Source organism: Pelodiscus sinensis, chromosome 5 (genome assembly GCF_049634645.1).
Source record: "Pelodiscus sinensis isolate JC-2024 chromosome 5, ASM4963464v1, whole genome shotgun sequence".
Taxonomy (NCBI): Eukaryota; Metazoa; Chordata; order Testudines; family Trionychidae; genus Pelodiscus; species Pelodiscus sinensis.
The window spans coordinates 120,203,258-120,218,840 of record NC_134715.1 but is presented as its reverse complement, the minus strand read 5'-3'; the positions used below and the strand labels follow the sequence as shown (position 1 = coordinate 120,218,840).

Genomic DNA, 15,583 nt, shown 5'->3' with positions numbered 1-15,583 from the left:
CTATTTTGAAATAGCCCCTCACCAGGGCCATTCTAAGCCATTCCTCCTCTGTGCCTCCTGAGGCTCTAAATCGAGATAGCACGTCCATATTAGGGAAGCCTGCCTCGGACTAATTTTGACTAATGCTTCCCTGCAGTATAGACGTGCTATTTTGAAATAAGCGTGCAGTGTAGGCGTACCAGGGCTCTGCAAAAGCAGGACCTGCCACTCCCTGCAGGGAACCTCCTCTCCTCTCTCCATGTGCTGCATGAGCAGCACAGCTCCTTCCATCTCCCCTCTACTCCCCACACCGTGCACCACCTCTTCTGGCGCCGGGACACCAGTTCTGACTGGTGGGACCTCATTGTCATGGAGTGGTGGGACAACTAGCAACGGCTCCAGAATTTCTGCATGCAGAAGGACACCTTCTTAGAACTCTGCAAGTGGCTGTGTGAGAGCAACAGACGCCGCTTGCTGGGGAGGGTGCTATTGTGCTCCCAGGAGCACAAGGTTCCTGTATGGCAGCCTCATTGCATCTGTGTGCTCTGGTCTGGCTCTCCATGTGCACCCATGTGCATGGGTTGCTGAGCGATCCCCAGGCCAAGAAGGCTGGGTAAGAAGCACACAGCCTTTCACCGCCTGCCGCCTCCCGTCATGTGTGTCTAGGGAATGGCTGACCCCTAGGTGACATCCTGAGAGGGGGGAGATGGCTCCAGGGACAGGATGAACTCTGGGCTGGTGAGCATGGTGTCGCTGCTGGCCTCCTCATGTTCCTCCTCCTGCACCTCCTCCTCCTCCACAGCCACACCCTCTGGGAGGCTGATGACTCCTGCCCAGAGTCCACAACAAGGGACTGATTCCCCCCCCCCCCCACAATGTGGTGGAGCCAGCGGCGGCCCGTGCCTATAGGCAAACTCGGCAGCCGCCTAGGGCGCCAAGTTAAATGGGGCACCAAATTCTCTGCCACTTCCCCTTGCTGGCGTCAGCCCCGGAGGAAGGCTTCCCTGTGCCGCAGGAGGGGTGAGTCGGCCCCAGAGGAGGAGCGTGGGGAGTTGGCCCGGGGGGAGGCACGCGCCAGCTACCCCTGCGCCGTGGGAGGGGCGGGTCAGCCCCGGGAGAGGTGACGTGCAGGGGTTTCCCCATGCCACGGTGGGGGGGGTGGGCCTTGAGGGAGGCACACACCAGCTTCCCCTGCACCGCGAGAGGGAGGAGTTGGCCCCAGGAGAGGCAGTGTGCGGGGGTTTCTCTGTGCCATGGGAGGGGGGTCAGCCCCAGGGGAGGCACGCACTGGCTTCCACTGTACCATGGGAGGGAGGGGTCGGCCCCAGGAGAGGCGGCGTGCGGGGGGTTTCCCTGTGTCGAGGGAGTGGGGGGTCAACCCCAGGAGAGGTGTGCACCAGCTTCCCTCGGGGGGGGGGGGGAATCCTGGGAAGAGGTGGGTGCAGGGGACTCTCTCTCCCCACTGGCACCTTGTTCCCTCTCCCCACTCCCCTCTCTCCAGCCACAGAACTCCATCCCCAGCCCCTCTCTCCCCAGCGATGTGGTGGTAATGGCAGTTAAAGCAGGATAGCAGCATAATGGACTATGTTGGATTTGTAATAATAAAAATTATAATTAACATTTGTAATGCATTTTTATTTGAAATCGTACTGAAATATCGTCTAGCTGTCGTGTACAAATCTATTCTGAAAATTTCATGTCTCTATTTTAATCTGATCTCAGAAACATTGGTTGGATGGACAAACCGAATAATTATGCCTGTTTAAATAAATATGCTTAAAAAACATTAAATGGAAAATAGGGGCAAAATGTTTCCCAGTTTACCAAAAATCTCAGCCTATATCTGCCCTTGGGGTTGGGGGTAGGGGGGCGCCGATTGCATGGTTTGCCTAGGGCGCCAGTTGCTGGCAGCTAGTCTAGGGCTGCCTCTGGGTGGAGCTGGTTGTAATACTGGCAGGAGTGCGGAGCTGCCCCACAGCAGGAGCTGCGCTTGGCCTTGGTGTAGGCCTGCCTCAGCTCCTTCACCTTCAACTTGCTCCTGGGTGCAGCTGTGTCCCTTCCAGCCATAGATGTCAGCATTCCTGCACCTGATGCAGAGATCCTGGAGGTTTGCTTCCTCTCTCCAAACTTCAGTGAGATGCAGGATCTGCACACCAGACCAGGACGATGCCCTCCTCTTTTACCCCTGGGCAGGGACTTGGGAACTGGCTGCCAGCTCCCTTGCAACCGTGGAGTGCTCGGTGGGAGCACAGGGGGTTGCTCATGGCTGCGTGGTGCAGGGCTTTTCTTCTGCCACGAGCCCTCTCTCCTGTGGTTGCACCTTTAAAGCCTGCAGGGGAAGGGGACCTATAGAGTTCTGATGAGTGTGGACAGAGTGGCCACCAGGGCACTTGTGAGAATCCCTGGAGGCCATTTCTTTTGACGTAAGCACAGCTGCTCTGTCTACACACGCCTTGTTTTGAAATAGGCATTGATCTTGTTAAATGAGGGTTACAGATTTTGGAACAAGGAGCCTGTTATTTCGAAATGATTTTGAAACAAGGGGCTTGCTGTGTAGACGCCCACTTTGTTATTTCAAAATAATGCTGCAGTGTAGACATGCCCTGAGGGCTTCAATTCCTTCTCTGCAAGATGAGGGCAGTGCTATTTTCTTTCCCGCACGCTTTGTTTGTCTTGCCCAGTTAAACAGTAAGCTCTTCGGGCTAGGGGTTGCTTTTACTACATGGGCTGTTAGTGAATATCAAAACAGGGCCTTGTGCAGATACAAAAATGTGGCTCCACATCCAATCCACATCCGCCAGGCTCAACCCGTCATCCAATCCAGGATCCACTAGCAGGGTTTTATCTTCATTTGTACAGCAAGCCATCTGCAGGGGAGGGGGGAGGGAGCACAGATGAGAGAGAGGGCCCAGGGACTAGCAGGGATGAGCAAGGACCAGAGTTAAGGAGCAGCATGGGGGCAGGGTGAGAGTCTTGAGAGGGGGTGGGGTAGCTGCCAAGGGAAGGGAATGGATTTGCATCGTATGGGGGCTTGGCTGCAGCAGCAGCTTCTGTCCTATCCCAGTGGGGCAGAGGAGTACAGCACTGGGGTCCTGTCCTCTCCAGTCCCCATGGCAGGGGGTGGGTCCTGCTGCTCAAGAATCTGCCCACACCCAGGGTAATGCCCCCACTTTCCCTGTAGCTCCATCCCCTCAGAGCCCTCTCAGAGCAGAACAGCTCGCTGCTTTGCTGGGTTCCTTCTTCCTCTCCAGGCAATCAGCTTACTCCCCCAGGCAAGCTCCCAGCTACACTAGCTGGCAGCGCAGAACAGAGTGGGGAGTGGGCAGCATGTGTCCCCAAGCCAGAACCACGGTTCCCACAGGTTCTTGTTCACCAGCACTTGTTCCCTTGGGCAGGGTGATCTGGGAACCTGTTGCTCTCCTTTCCTCTTGGCAGTGGGCGGGGGAGGAGGGTACTTGCCCTGGTACCTCACCTCCACCCAGCAGCCAGGCGGTATGTGCTCCACTAGCCACAACGAAGTTTCATGTGTATAGATGCGGTTATCTGCAGATATGCAGGGCTCTACAGAAGAGGCCTCCGAGAGTTTGTCTATGCTGCAGTTAGACACCTGGAGCTGGCCTTTGCCAACTGACTCTGACTAAGGGACTGTTTAATTTTAGTGTAAACTTTTGGGCTCTGAGATCCTCCCCCTTGCAGGGATTCCAGCCAGAGCCCAAATGATTGCCTTGCAATTAAAGAGCCCCTTTGCCCTAGCCCTGCAAGACTGAGTCATCTGGCACAGGCCAGCTGCAGGTGTCTAATTACAATGTAGACATACCTTTAGTGCTATTGTAGTAATAACGATTGATGCAATGAGATCAAAGACACCGAACATGTGAGTCATCTTACAGGGAAAAGGATAGTCATTTCAAGGTAATAGAAAGTGTAACCAATTGGACAGCCTCCTCTGTCCAGAACATGTAAACTCACACTGAGAGGTCTGGGTATGCCAGATGATTGTTAAAGTCCTAACCCTTCAATTAATTCCATGTGGATAGACTCTTGTGCTCAATCAGTTGTAAGATCAGCGGCTCCGTTTTGTTGTATATAATTTGTCCCCCTCTTCTTCTTTTTTTCTTGTATGCAGTTCGGCTTTTTGTAAGTCACAGATGAAATTATGCTCTCTGTTTTGGTAATGTAAACCTAGAATAGATCCAGTAACTTGATTGGTCATGGATAGACCCTTCAACATTAAAGTAAATGGGCAATTTGCTATTGCCTTCAGTAGTAGCAGGAGCAGGCCCAATATAAATACATGGGAATAAAAGTTGATGCCACACTTTTCTTCATTTGAATTTTTTATTAATTTGCCCTTTTGTTAAATGTTTTTTTAAATTAATGACAACAAAAGGACAAATTAATAAAAAATTAAAATGAAGAAAAGTGTGGCATCAACTTTTATTTCTATGTATTTATATCTTTGAGGGAAGGAGGAAAGAAATGACACAAATAAATTATTCACCTTGTTAGAGTAAAAAACAGGTGTTACGTTTAGGCTATGTCTACACTGGCATGATTTTGCGCAAGAACTCTTTTGCGGAAGAGTTCTTGCGCAAAAACTCTTCCAGAAGAGAGCATCTACACTGACATGTGCCTTTGTGCAAGAGATGTGCTTTTGTGCAAGAGCATCCATGCCTATGTAGACTCTCTCTTGCGCAAGAAAGCACTAATGGCCATTTTAACCATAGGGCTTTCTTGCGCAAGGAATTCATGTTGCCTGTCTACACTGGCCTCTTGCGTGAGAACAGTTGTGCAAGAGGGCTTATTCCTGAGTGGGAGCATCATAGTTCTTGCGCAAGAAGCCCTGATTTCATATATTAGAACATCAGTGTTCTTGCACAAGAACTCGCGGCCAGTGTAGTAGACAGGCAGCAAGTTTTGGCACAAAAGCGGCTGCTTTTGCGCAAGATCGCACCAATGTAGACACAGCCTTAGAGTTTTGATCCAAAGGAAAAAGTTCACAGAAGAATAATTGGATTGTCCAGGTGCTGACTAAGACACAAGAGGGAGTTCACATGATTATTAATCATTAATAAAGTGCTGAAATTCACCGAATACATGATATGCAATGAGTATGGAAGTCTCTAAAGAAACAAAAAGCATAATTCCTACTACAATCATAGCCGTGGATCTAGTTAGAGCTAGTCACATAATATTTTCCAAATAGTATATTTAATGTTGATGTTTTTCTAATAAAAAAACAAGGTGTCTATTTTTTTCCACTATGTGCCCAGCTCTAATTCAGGCAAGAACTGAAACTCATGAGAAAACAGTAGGTCTGAAACCAAAAGTACAAATTCCCCCATTTCATGTGTGTGTGGACTCAGAATTCTATTTGGTTGGCTCAGATCAGTGCTTGCCACTCTACTCTGCCCTGAAGCCATACTAAGCCATGCTCCCAACTTCTTGACACAGTTTGCAGGAAGCCCGTTTTACTTGATTTAGTTATTTTACAAGTTAATCTTTATTCTTTAGTCTAAAGCTGCCCCGTTCATACTATAGTCCGTAATGGCTTGAAAAGATCAGGAGAGACCTACAGATCTCTGAGTGCCCTTCAAAAGCCCAGCTGTGGCTATCATTAGCCTAGTTTTCACAGCCTTCACTGGCTTTTCTAATGCCTAAAAGCTTCAGCCTTGATGCAGGGATAGAGGTCTCTGAGAACTGCAGGGAAGAATGAAGGGAGTAGTTCACTATACATTTTACCAAGCACACACAAAGATATGCAACATTGCAACTGAGATGGGAGTTGCAGCAAGGCTGGAGGGGATGTTCAATAGCAGAGGAAATTATTTGTGTTAGATTGAAGAGTTGTCCAGGGTTCAGCATGGTAAGGATTAAGAGCCAGATTATGACTTATCCACACAGGAGAGCAGATGGGTGTAAAGTGTTTCCTTGATTCCCAGCTTTGCCTCCCTCTGTAATGGACAGCTGCATGCAGGGGAGAGTGGACTGTGTGAAGCTGCTATCTCCCCCATCCCCATGCCTGTGGGCAAAAAGAAACAATTAATGGACAGAGCCTTCTTTCTGTTCTTCCTCAACATGCCACTCAGTATAGTCACACCCATGTACGTTGCACTGGGTAAAGGGCTGGAGTAGGGTACATCCCTCTGGAGTTGGTCCAGAAGTTGTTCTGCGGGACCCAGGATTTAGACTGGGACTTAAAGTTAGTCTGCTTTCAGGGCTGCCCCTGGAAGCCACAACTGGGTACTAGTCAGAGAGGAATAATTAGAATTTGTTCCAAATGGCCCATAAGGAAGAAGGCAGGCACCGTGCTTGGGTTCTTGTGCCGTTCTATGGAAACGAATAACACAGTGTCTGCTCTTTCAGATAAGAACACTGACTAGCAGAGCTTTATTGAAACCCTGTGCCCAACGACTGGAAATTAACAGTGTTTTGGCATAAAAACACTACTGTGAAATCTACAGCCTATCCTAGACACGTAATTATGGAAAATCTTTCTCCTAGTCTAATGCATCGGTCTATTGGCAAGGCTTTCAGACAGGTGCCTAGCTTTAGTCAATGGGATTTCTTGAGTGCCTTCAATGAGGCTATACACATGCTTAAATTGGGCATGTGTTTAAGGATGTTACTGAATCAGAGCCCTAATCCTAATACTGCATGGCATCTGAGTTGAAATCAATAAGAACTGAATATTATTGGGAGCAGCTGAGTGCTGAGCATGTTGGCAAATCAGACCACTGATCTGGGTGCCTAAATATATACTTGGAAGGCTAACTTTGAGAACCTATCTACTTAAAGTCTGGACCTGTATAAATTCTGCTTGAAATCCAGAGCAAGGCTAATGAAGTCAGTGGAAGCACCCTGGGTATCAAACTAGCATGTAGTTGAGAGTGGAATTTGTCCCCTGTAGTAAGCAGATAACACAGCAAATTATGAAAACAGACCATGCTGACTGAGGAAGGATAGAAGGGGAGAATAAAATAGTAAACTGAGAGATGTAATAGAGATGTAGCCGTGTTAGTCTGGTCTTGCTGAAACAAAAGACAGGACTATGCAGCTCTTTAAAGACTAACAAGATGGTTTATTAGGTGATGAGCTTTCATGGGCCAGACCCACTTCCTCAGATCAAATTGTGGAAGAAAATTGGCTAATTATCCTTAATTATCACCTCTAATATCATATCATAGACATTAACCTTCCCCCCCCCCCCCATCTCCCCTTTGTTCTAAAATCTGATTTGTCTATTTTATATGTGTTCACTTTTTTTGATTGTATCCCTTTGGTATGTATGGTTATGACAATTTTCTTCCACAATTTGATCTGAGGAAGTGGATCTGGCCCACAAAAGCTCATAATCTAATAAACCATCTTGTTAGTCTTTAAAGTGCTGCATAGTCCTGTCTTTTGTTCAAACTGAGAGATGGGTATTCTTCTTTTTAAGCAGAGGGGGAAGATTTTTCCACTGAGAGCAGAGAAGTTGTGGTATTGCATCTGTTTCTTCCTTGCTGCTTGTTTTCATTTTGTTGAAAGGATCAAGAGGCCTGGTGAAAAGACCAAGAGGAAGTCTGGAAAAAATTAATGACCTGAGCCATGCATGGAACCCCTGTTGACTTGAACTAGTGGCAGCTGAGTGTGCAGTTACTGAGAACAGGAAGTGGCCCTTAAAATGTAGTTATAAGGGACTTTGTCATTGTATATATCCATGAAGTACCACATGCCATGTGGCTGAACAATAATAACTCCAGCAACTGAAATGATTAAGGCTCTACTTATGCACTGACATGACTTTAATCACTCTTGCATCTAAGCACCTAACTTCCTAAGCCCCCAAATATACAGGTTTGGTCTGGGTAAATCTATGTTGCACTGACCCTTAATCCTGGGACTGCACTTGTCCACAGCTCTGAAGCATGTCAATACATTCTTCTGCTGAGAGGATATGCCATAGCCAGATTCCACAGCTGGGGCCTGTCAGGCCTGGTTCCTGGCGTGGCAGAGCATGCTCCCACAGTGCATTTGATCTCTGGAGAGGAAGAAGTAAATGCTAAATACATGGCACCCTGTGCCAGCTGGCTTGGGAGGAGCAGCATTGGCTAGGATTGTGCAAGCAGGTGCCCGGTTCCCCTCCCTATCAGATGGGGAGAGCTAGGGAACAGCTGTACGCAGAGCAAGGTTAAAAAATAGAGGGAAGTAGGGATTAAAAAATAACTGGCTGGTCTGGCAGTGGGAGCTTGACATGTTTTTCATCTAAATTAAAGAGAAAGTTGGGTTGTTATTTTTTTCTATAGTGAAACAATTGGCTAATACAAGAGCTGCACATTTTCAAGAAGTGAGAACAAGCCATATGTCTTCCATAAAACCATACTGATCTAGTTGAGCCTTCAATTTAAGCTCCATGGTAAATCATTTTTCTCACCTGCCACGGTTAAAGCAAGCAATGTTTTTATTTGCCAAAATGTATTTACAGCATTGTATTATCATTCATCTTTGTCGGTTTTGCATTTGTTATCATTGACACATGGTAAAGTAGTTTTAATTATCTCTGAGTGCAAGAACAGAGATTTTTTTTCTATTCAATATAGCTTATTTCACTTCCAGTATCTAAGCTACCATAATACAAATGTTACTGAAAGGTTCCTTTTTTTCCTCTCTTTAGTTCATAATAAAGGCAGCTCACTTGAGCAAATAGTTCCTTTGAAATGCTAATCCTTCTCAGATGTTTTATTTTTTTGTGTTAGATCAGCTGCACTTTTAAAATACTTTCTCCTTTTCCCTTTAGCCTGAATGCAGAAGAACACTTATTAGCCATATGGACACAAAGTAGCTCATCCGCAGAAGACAACTGAATTAAAGCTTCATGTGGAAAGATGAATTGACTGTGATGCAGAATATAAAAACTGCAATTCTATTAAGTGAGTGTTTTTATTCTTTCCCTTTTTATGCAACACAATCTTTGGGGAAAAATGTAAAAAATGGTAACCAGAAACATTAAGAGTTACACTTGTCCCCAACTAATTAAGGACCATGGGAAGAATATGGAAAGGAAAGTGGATCAAAAACACAGGGTGGAACATAAACCTGTGTTTATTTCTGTTTGTACAGCACCTAACTCAGTAGGATCCTCAACCATGACTGAGGTTTGTGGGTGCTATGGCAATTCAAATAGTCAAATCTAGAGCAGAAAGAGTATTTTTAAAAGAATTCTGCTTGTGTGTATTTCCCTTCCAACTAGCATGTTTTAGGATTCAGCATGTTTTGGTCCTATTTAGGGCCAGGATTTCGAGCACTGAGCTGCCTTTTAGCCCCTGAGTGCAAATAAAGCTTCTGTGCAAAATTAGCCCAGGTGACTGGCACCAGGCTCTGAATACATGGGTTAGCTAAGCTCTATGAAGACCTCGCTGAGGCTGGACTGGCAGGGTGTGGCACCCAGATTTCATGCTTCTTTGTGCTTCATTAAAATGAGCCACTTTATGATTATTTCCCAGTGACTTGTGAGAGAACTTGTCTGTTTTCCTGGGCACAGAGAAGGACTGTGGGAAGGCATGGGAGTGCTATCAGCATCCCCAATGCAAAATGGGCATCTTACCAGCCTAGATTAAAGCAGAACCTGGGTGCTCATCCATACCTCCTGCTGTGCAGCTAGCCTGGCTTGGAAGTACCCAAAACACAAGTGACAGTTTTTGTGTGTGGATGGGTGAGGAATTAGAGGCAACTTCCAGTTAAGAGCCCAAGTTAGCTCTATAGGGAAGACCGACCCTAGGTGGCTGGCCAGTTAGCAGAACTGTTCACAGAAACAGATAAAGCACAAGATGGGATATTAGCTGGTGTCTGCTGCAGACCACCTTACCATGCTATGGGACAGGATGACTGGCACCATATGCTCCTATCTAAAATGTGTAGAGGGAGAAAATGTTGCCTGATCATGGGGACTTAAGTTTGAATGGCATGTGCTGGAGGTCTTGTGCTGCCAATACTAAAACATCCTTGGAATTTCTAAACATTACAGATAAACCGTTTTCTAACTCAAAAAGTATTGCAGCCAGCGCAGAAGAATTCTATATTAGACCTTGTTCTAACAGATAAAGAGGAACAGATCACAGATCTAAAAATTAATTGGAGTGTAAGTGCAAGTGATCATGACCTGATCGTGTTTATAATGTGCAAGCAGAATAATGTCCAGACCAGTGAGCTATTTGTATTTGGTGCTTTAATAGAGCCAGTTTCAAAAAGATGAACTGAATTATGAACCAAATCAGCAGGGGGGGAGGAGAATTTCATCAGAAAAATGTGAATGATAATTGGGAATCATTTAAGAATACCTGACTAGATGGCCAAAAAGTCACTATCAAGAAATAAGGCTGGTTAAAAATCAATCAGCTTTAGAGGAAAAGTGAAGGCAGCTTTAAAAACATGGAAGACGGGGGAGTTGATAGTAGTGAATATTACAAAATGGAAGAAAGTGGGAGTTGATAATAATGACTATAAATCAGAAGTTAGGAGTTGTAAAAAAATTGATAAGAAAGCCAAAGGATCCAAGGAAGAAAACTAAGGTCATCAGAATTAAGGACAATAAGGAGGGTTTTTTTATATATTAGGAACAAAAATAATCCTGACAATTGTATCGGTCCATTGCTTGAGAGGAATGGTGGAATCATCAATAATAATACAAAAAGGTAGACTTGTTCAATAAATATTTTCTGTGTTTGGGGAAAATAGATTATATATGTGATGGGTTTAGGCATAGAGATCCCCTTGAGACTATCACTTGATGTGTTGAAATACCACTGAACCCTTCTATCTGCTCTTCAGGATATCTCACCACTCCGAACTGCTGAGCCAGACCCTTTGGTTTCCTCTCGCACTGGCACAGAGTTGGGGTCACAGCCCACAGCAGAGTAATACGGACACTGAGATCTGCTCAGCTCTGGGAAGGCTCAGTCAAAGGGACTTACCATAGCACCCAAGTGCACAGTCCCAATGGGATAAGACCCCCAGATAAATTTGCCTTTTATAGAGAAGCAAGCTTCTAAAATGTTCACCCTCTTTATCAATGAAAGAGAGAGATGCACAACTATCGCCCTACCTCCAGGTAACAATTATTTACACTGGTTTATTATTTTATTAAGTATAACAAGTATGCACCTCTTCCTGCACCCCAATCCTCTTCCCTAAGTCACAACCCAAGTCCCTGTACCCCCTCTTGCACTCCAGTCCCCTGCCTCAGGCCACAACCCCTTCCTGCCCTAGGTCACAATCAAAACCTCTGCACCTCCTCCTGCACCCCGGTCCCTTGCCCCTCCTTCACTCAAACTCCCAGTACCCACACATCCTTCTGCACCCCAGTCTCTCAACCCAATCTTCCTTCTGCATTCAACCTCCATCCCAGACCCTGCACCTCCTCCATTAATATCATGGAAGAGTGTGGCCCTGGACCACGTTCCAAAATCTTGGAGAGGCCCCCATCAAAAATTATTCCCTCCCCTGCTCTAAGGCTAGCCCTGCCATTATCCCACCATGTAAACAAGCCCTGAAGCTCTGTTTCTTATCTGTAAAATAGAGATCATACTGATGATCAGGGCTCAACAAATTATGCAATCTACTCACCCGTGGCGAGTAGATTGTAACCCGGAAGAGCCGGGTTTCGGCAATCTGTGCATGCGCAGATCGCCAGACAGCACGGCTGGTGAGTGGGGCTTGCCGCGGTTCGGCGAGTCCTGCTGCTGCTGCTGATAATACTTTTGCTTCTCATGTCTACTGAGTCTGTGAACTCACTGGAGCAAGGACTGTAGAGGATTTATGAAGAAAATCTGAAGTTTTCACCACTTGTACTGAACCTACCCTTTGCTTGGATGATTTTAGTCAGCATTGCCAACAGTCTGGTGTTCTTCACCAGTGTTCAATTCAGTTTATAGATTAGCATTTTTTTTTAAAAATCTCCACAGAACAATGTAAATATAGTTTTTACTCTTACAGGCTGGGAGGTTTATTTATTTAATAAAAGGTGTTCAACCAGTTCTAAACCCAAGCCTTCAGATCTGAGGCCATGTCTTCACTTGCCACACCAGAGATCAATCTTGTAGCGTTCAATTTAGCAGGTCTAGTAAAGACCCACTAAATCAAATGCTGAGGGTGCCCCTGGTAGGTGCTGATACTCTTCAGTTCATGAAGAGTAAGGGAAGCCAATGGGAGTGTCTGCTCCCATCAGCCTCACACTGTGAAGACAGCGCCAAGCGCGGCTTAAGGTATGTTGACTCCAGCTACATTATTTATGTATCTGGAGTTGAGTTCCTTAAGCCAATCTTCCAGGTCTAGTATAGACTTGGCCTGAGCTGTTATAAATGCAGTACTCCTCTGTCAATTCCATTGGGCTATCAGAAGATCTCCCTTATTTATATGTAATACATTTATAGATGTCTGGTCATTCTCTTAAGGGAGCATAAAGTCACCATTGTTAGCACACGCTTACTGGTAATGGCACATGCTTCTAGAGTACTGAGCTTTCCGTAATGGCATTACAAGAAAAGAGGATGAAGTAATGCTCATTGCTGTGACAGCCTCTGTCTGCAGGACAAGGAGTTAATTCAGAATTAAATCGCATTAGCATTGAAAAAGCCATTACTCATTGGCAAACTTTTTTTTTCAGAATCATTTCATTGCTCGGTGCAATAAGCCTCCACATTTATCCACAAACATTTTATGACTGATGCTTTATTTCGCCTTTGAATGTTTCTTTAATGAAATCTGTGTGCTTAAAAATATCCAGTAACATTGTTACCATTTTGCTTTCCGATTAACAAAACGGCTTTTTTATCGCAACTTGTGCTCGAGTGGGCATTGAATTTTGACCTTTTTTAAAAAACAAACAACAGCTATCAATGACTTTCCGAGCACTATCAATTTTTTTCTAAATATAAATAAATGCATCTAGAGTAAAAACTTGGGTGTAGCTCTTTGTCACTTATTTTAAGACATAGATCTCTTTGTGTTTGGCATTAGCTAAGGAGACTTCAGTCAGGCCTTGCTTAAAAAGGCCTGCTCTGTTAGTGTTCAAAACAACTTCTTTCTGGGACTGTGTGATCTGCTTTGCTCTCTTTAAATGGCTGTGGTGAAGGAAAAGACCTTATCTACTCAGTGAGTTAATGTGGAGCAAATCAGGGTGTGAATTTATAATGTGCTTTCTCACTGCATGCTAACCGGCCACAGGGACATTTGTGTAGCATCCTAAAAGTTCCATAATGTGCTTTGAATCATAGAATCATAGAGCTGGAAGAGACCTCAGAAAATCATCAAGTCCAGCCCTCTGCCCAAGGCAGGACCAATCCCAACTAAATCAACCCGGCCAGGGCTTTGTCAAGCCAAGACTTAAAAACCTCTAGGGATGAAGATTCCACCACCTCCCTAGGTAACCCATTCCAGTGCTTCACCACCCTCCTAGTGAAATAGTTTTTCCTAATATCCAACCTAGACTTCCCCCACTGTAACTTGAGACCAATGCTCCTTGTTCTGCCATCCGTCACTACAGTGCCTTAATCCAATCCCGTCCTGAGCACAGAATTGTGCTCTCTCTGGCCTATTCTACATTAAGTGGGCTACATGTGGGCCCTTGAGGTATTTCAACCACCAGAGATCAACTGGGAATAAATGCACCCCTTTATCCAAGGCTATGCCATGTTTGAAACTGGGAGCAGTGGGTGACACAGAAGCTTCCATCTTGCCTCTTTACCTGCTGAGGATTCCCTCACATTCATGAAATCCTCAGGAAACTGGATCTTCCAGGTTACTATTTCCTTTGCCATTGCAGCAGTAGAAAGCCACTAACCAGAGTGGGGACCTGGCTATAGCCCAGGGGTGGCCCACAGAAAAATCAGTTAGGAGCCTCACACAAATGAGAAGCCAAAAAATAATAAAAACAAACAAAAACCTTCCTTATGCGGCTCTGACTGAGAAGCAGAAAGACACACCCCACATTCCCTTCACACACCAGAGCCCAAGGGGGCCCAGGCTAGTAGATTTTGTGGGCCCTTCTAGACTCTGGGGTGGGGACAAAATGAGGGAGGGCGCTGCTGGGAAGCAGGCTTGGGGTGTGGGGTCTGAGTGGAAGGAAGAACACAGGAGAGGGCTAGGAGGGGAGCCCTTAGACTCAGGGGGTGGATCTAGGCAAGTCAGAGGCTGCATCCAGCACCTGAGCCTTAGGTTCCCCACCTCTGCTCTAGTCCATAGACCAGTTAGAGTCAATATATACAACACATGACCAACATTGTGATGAGCTGTATAGACTCTTTGGTACCCAAAGAGGTATGTAGGGTGATTCTTGTGGTGCTAAGTTCCCTCCACCTGCCCACCTCTGGATTCTCTAACTTAGCAAGGTGACTGCTGCCTAAAAGAGAGAAGCTTAGGGTGAAGGAGAGAAGGGGAACCAATCTGAAGGAGAAGGCTGCTGCCTTCAAATAGCAGAAACAAAAAATAGGACTATGTAGCACTTTAAAGACTAACAAGATGGTTTATTAGGCGATGAGCTTTCGTGGGCCAGACCCACTTCCTCAGATCAAATTGTGGAAGAAAATTGGCATGACCATATATACCAAAGGACTTCATAAAACAGCCAGGCAGTATGGTGCAAGAAGATACGCTGGCTGCTTGGAGATACGCTGGCCACTTCCTGGGACAATTCTTTCAGGCATGAATATGCCTTTTGTTTTATTTCTTTGGGGCTTGTTGACTTTGTGTTCCGGAACTGCCAAAAGCAGATGACTGTTTGTAGTGTACGCTAAGGGAGAGGTCTGGAACTAGTAATACATTTATCAGAAATGTTTTTTCCCTTTTAAATGATCTTTGATTGATTATTAGAAGGATTCTCTGGACCGTGGCTCTGCCAGGCCAGCCAATTATAATCTACTAATTTTTGTATTATAATATAAACACAATTTAAACGGCCCAAGGTCCAGTTTTTAAAGAGTTCAGCTTCTATCTAGGCAAGGGGTGGACAATAATTTTTTGCTGGGGGCCACTTCAGAAATTTTTGAAGTGGCCCTGGGCTGCACTGGAAGGGGCGGGGCCTCAAGTGGAAGGTGTGGGGCAAGGATACTTCCCTGCTTCCCCACCCACAGACCATGATTGGTCTGGGGGTGAGGGAGCATGTGAAGTCTTTGCCCCCCACCCCTAGAGGTTCCCCCTTGGTGCCCATGCCCCTGGGAGTGGGAGGAGACTTCATGTGCTCTTGCCCCCAGGCCAATCAGAGCTTGGGGGCAGGGGAGTGCGAGATGTCTCCTCCTGTCCTGCCGCACACTCCTTGCAGGGCGGAGGAAACTTTGCACGCCCCCCCCATCCCCAGGGCTTGGGGGCGGGGAGCGCACGAAGCCTCCTCCCACCCTGCCAGGAGCGCATGGCACTTCTAAGCACCACGCGCTCCTTGCAGGGCAGGGCAGAGAAAACTTCATGTTCTTTACCCTGCCCTCAGGCCCTAATTGGCCAATGGGCAGAGGAGTGGCAGGGACTCTGTGGATCAACCTGCTTGGTGGGCCAGATCTGGCCCGTGGAGGCCCTTTTGCCCACCCCGATCTAGGCAGTAATGTAAGTGGCCAGATTTGAAAGCGTCTTGGAGGCT

General features: G+C 46.1%; 1 long non-coding RNA gene across 3 annotated transcripts in view; it reads right to left on the bottom strand.

The window, feature by feature from the left end:
- Positions 1 to 15,583, bottom strand: part of LOC142829693 (uncharacterized) — an 86,896-nt gene that overhangs the window by 8,590 nt on the left and 62,723 nt on the right. For 2 of the 3 annotated variants that reach the window (XR_012904420.1, XR_012904419.1), the window contains exons 3-4: positions 7,851 to 8,002; positions 4,765 to 6,001 (exon numbers count right to left, since the gene is read on the bottom strand). The exons of the other annotated variant lie outside the window; for it this stretch is intronic. This is a non-coding gene — a long non-coding RNA (uncharacterized LOC142829693). Of the gene's footprint in view, positions 1 to 4,764; positions 6,002 to 7,850; positions 8,003 to 15,583 lie in introns of those variants that run through there. 3 annotated transcript variants of the gene reach the window in all.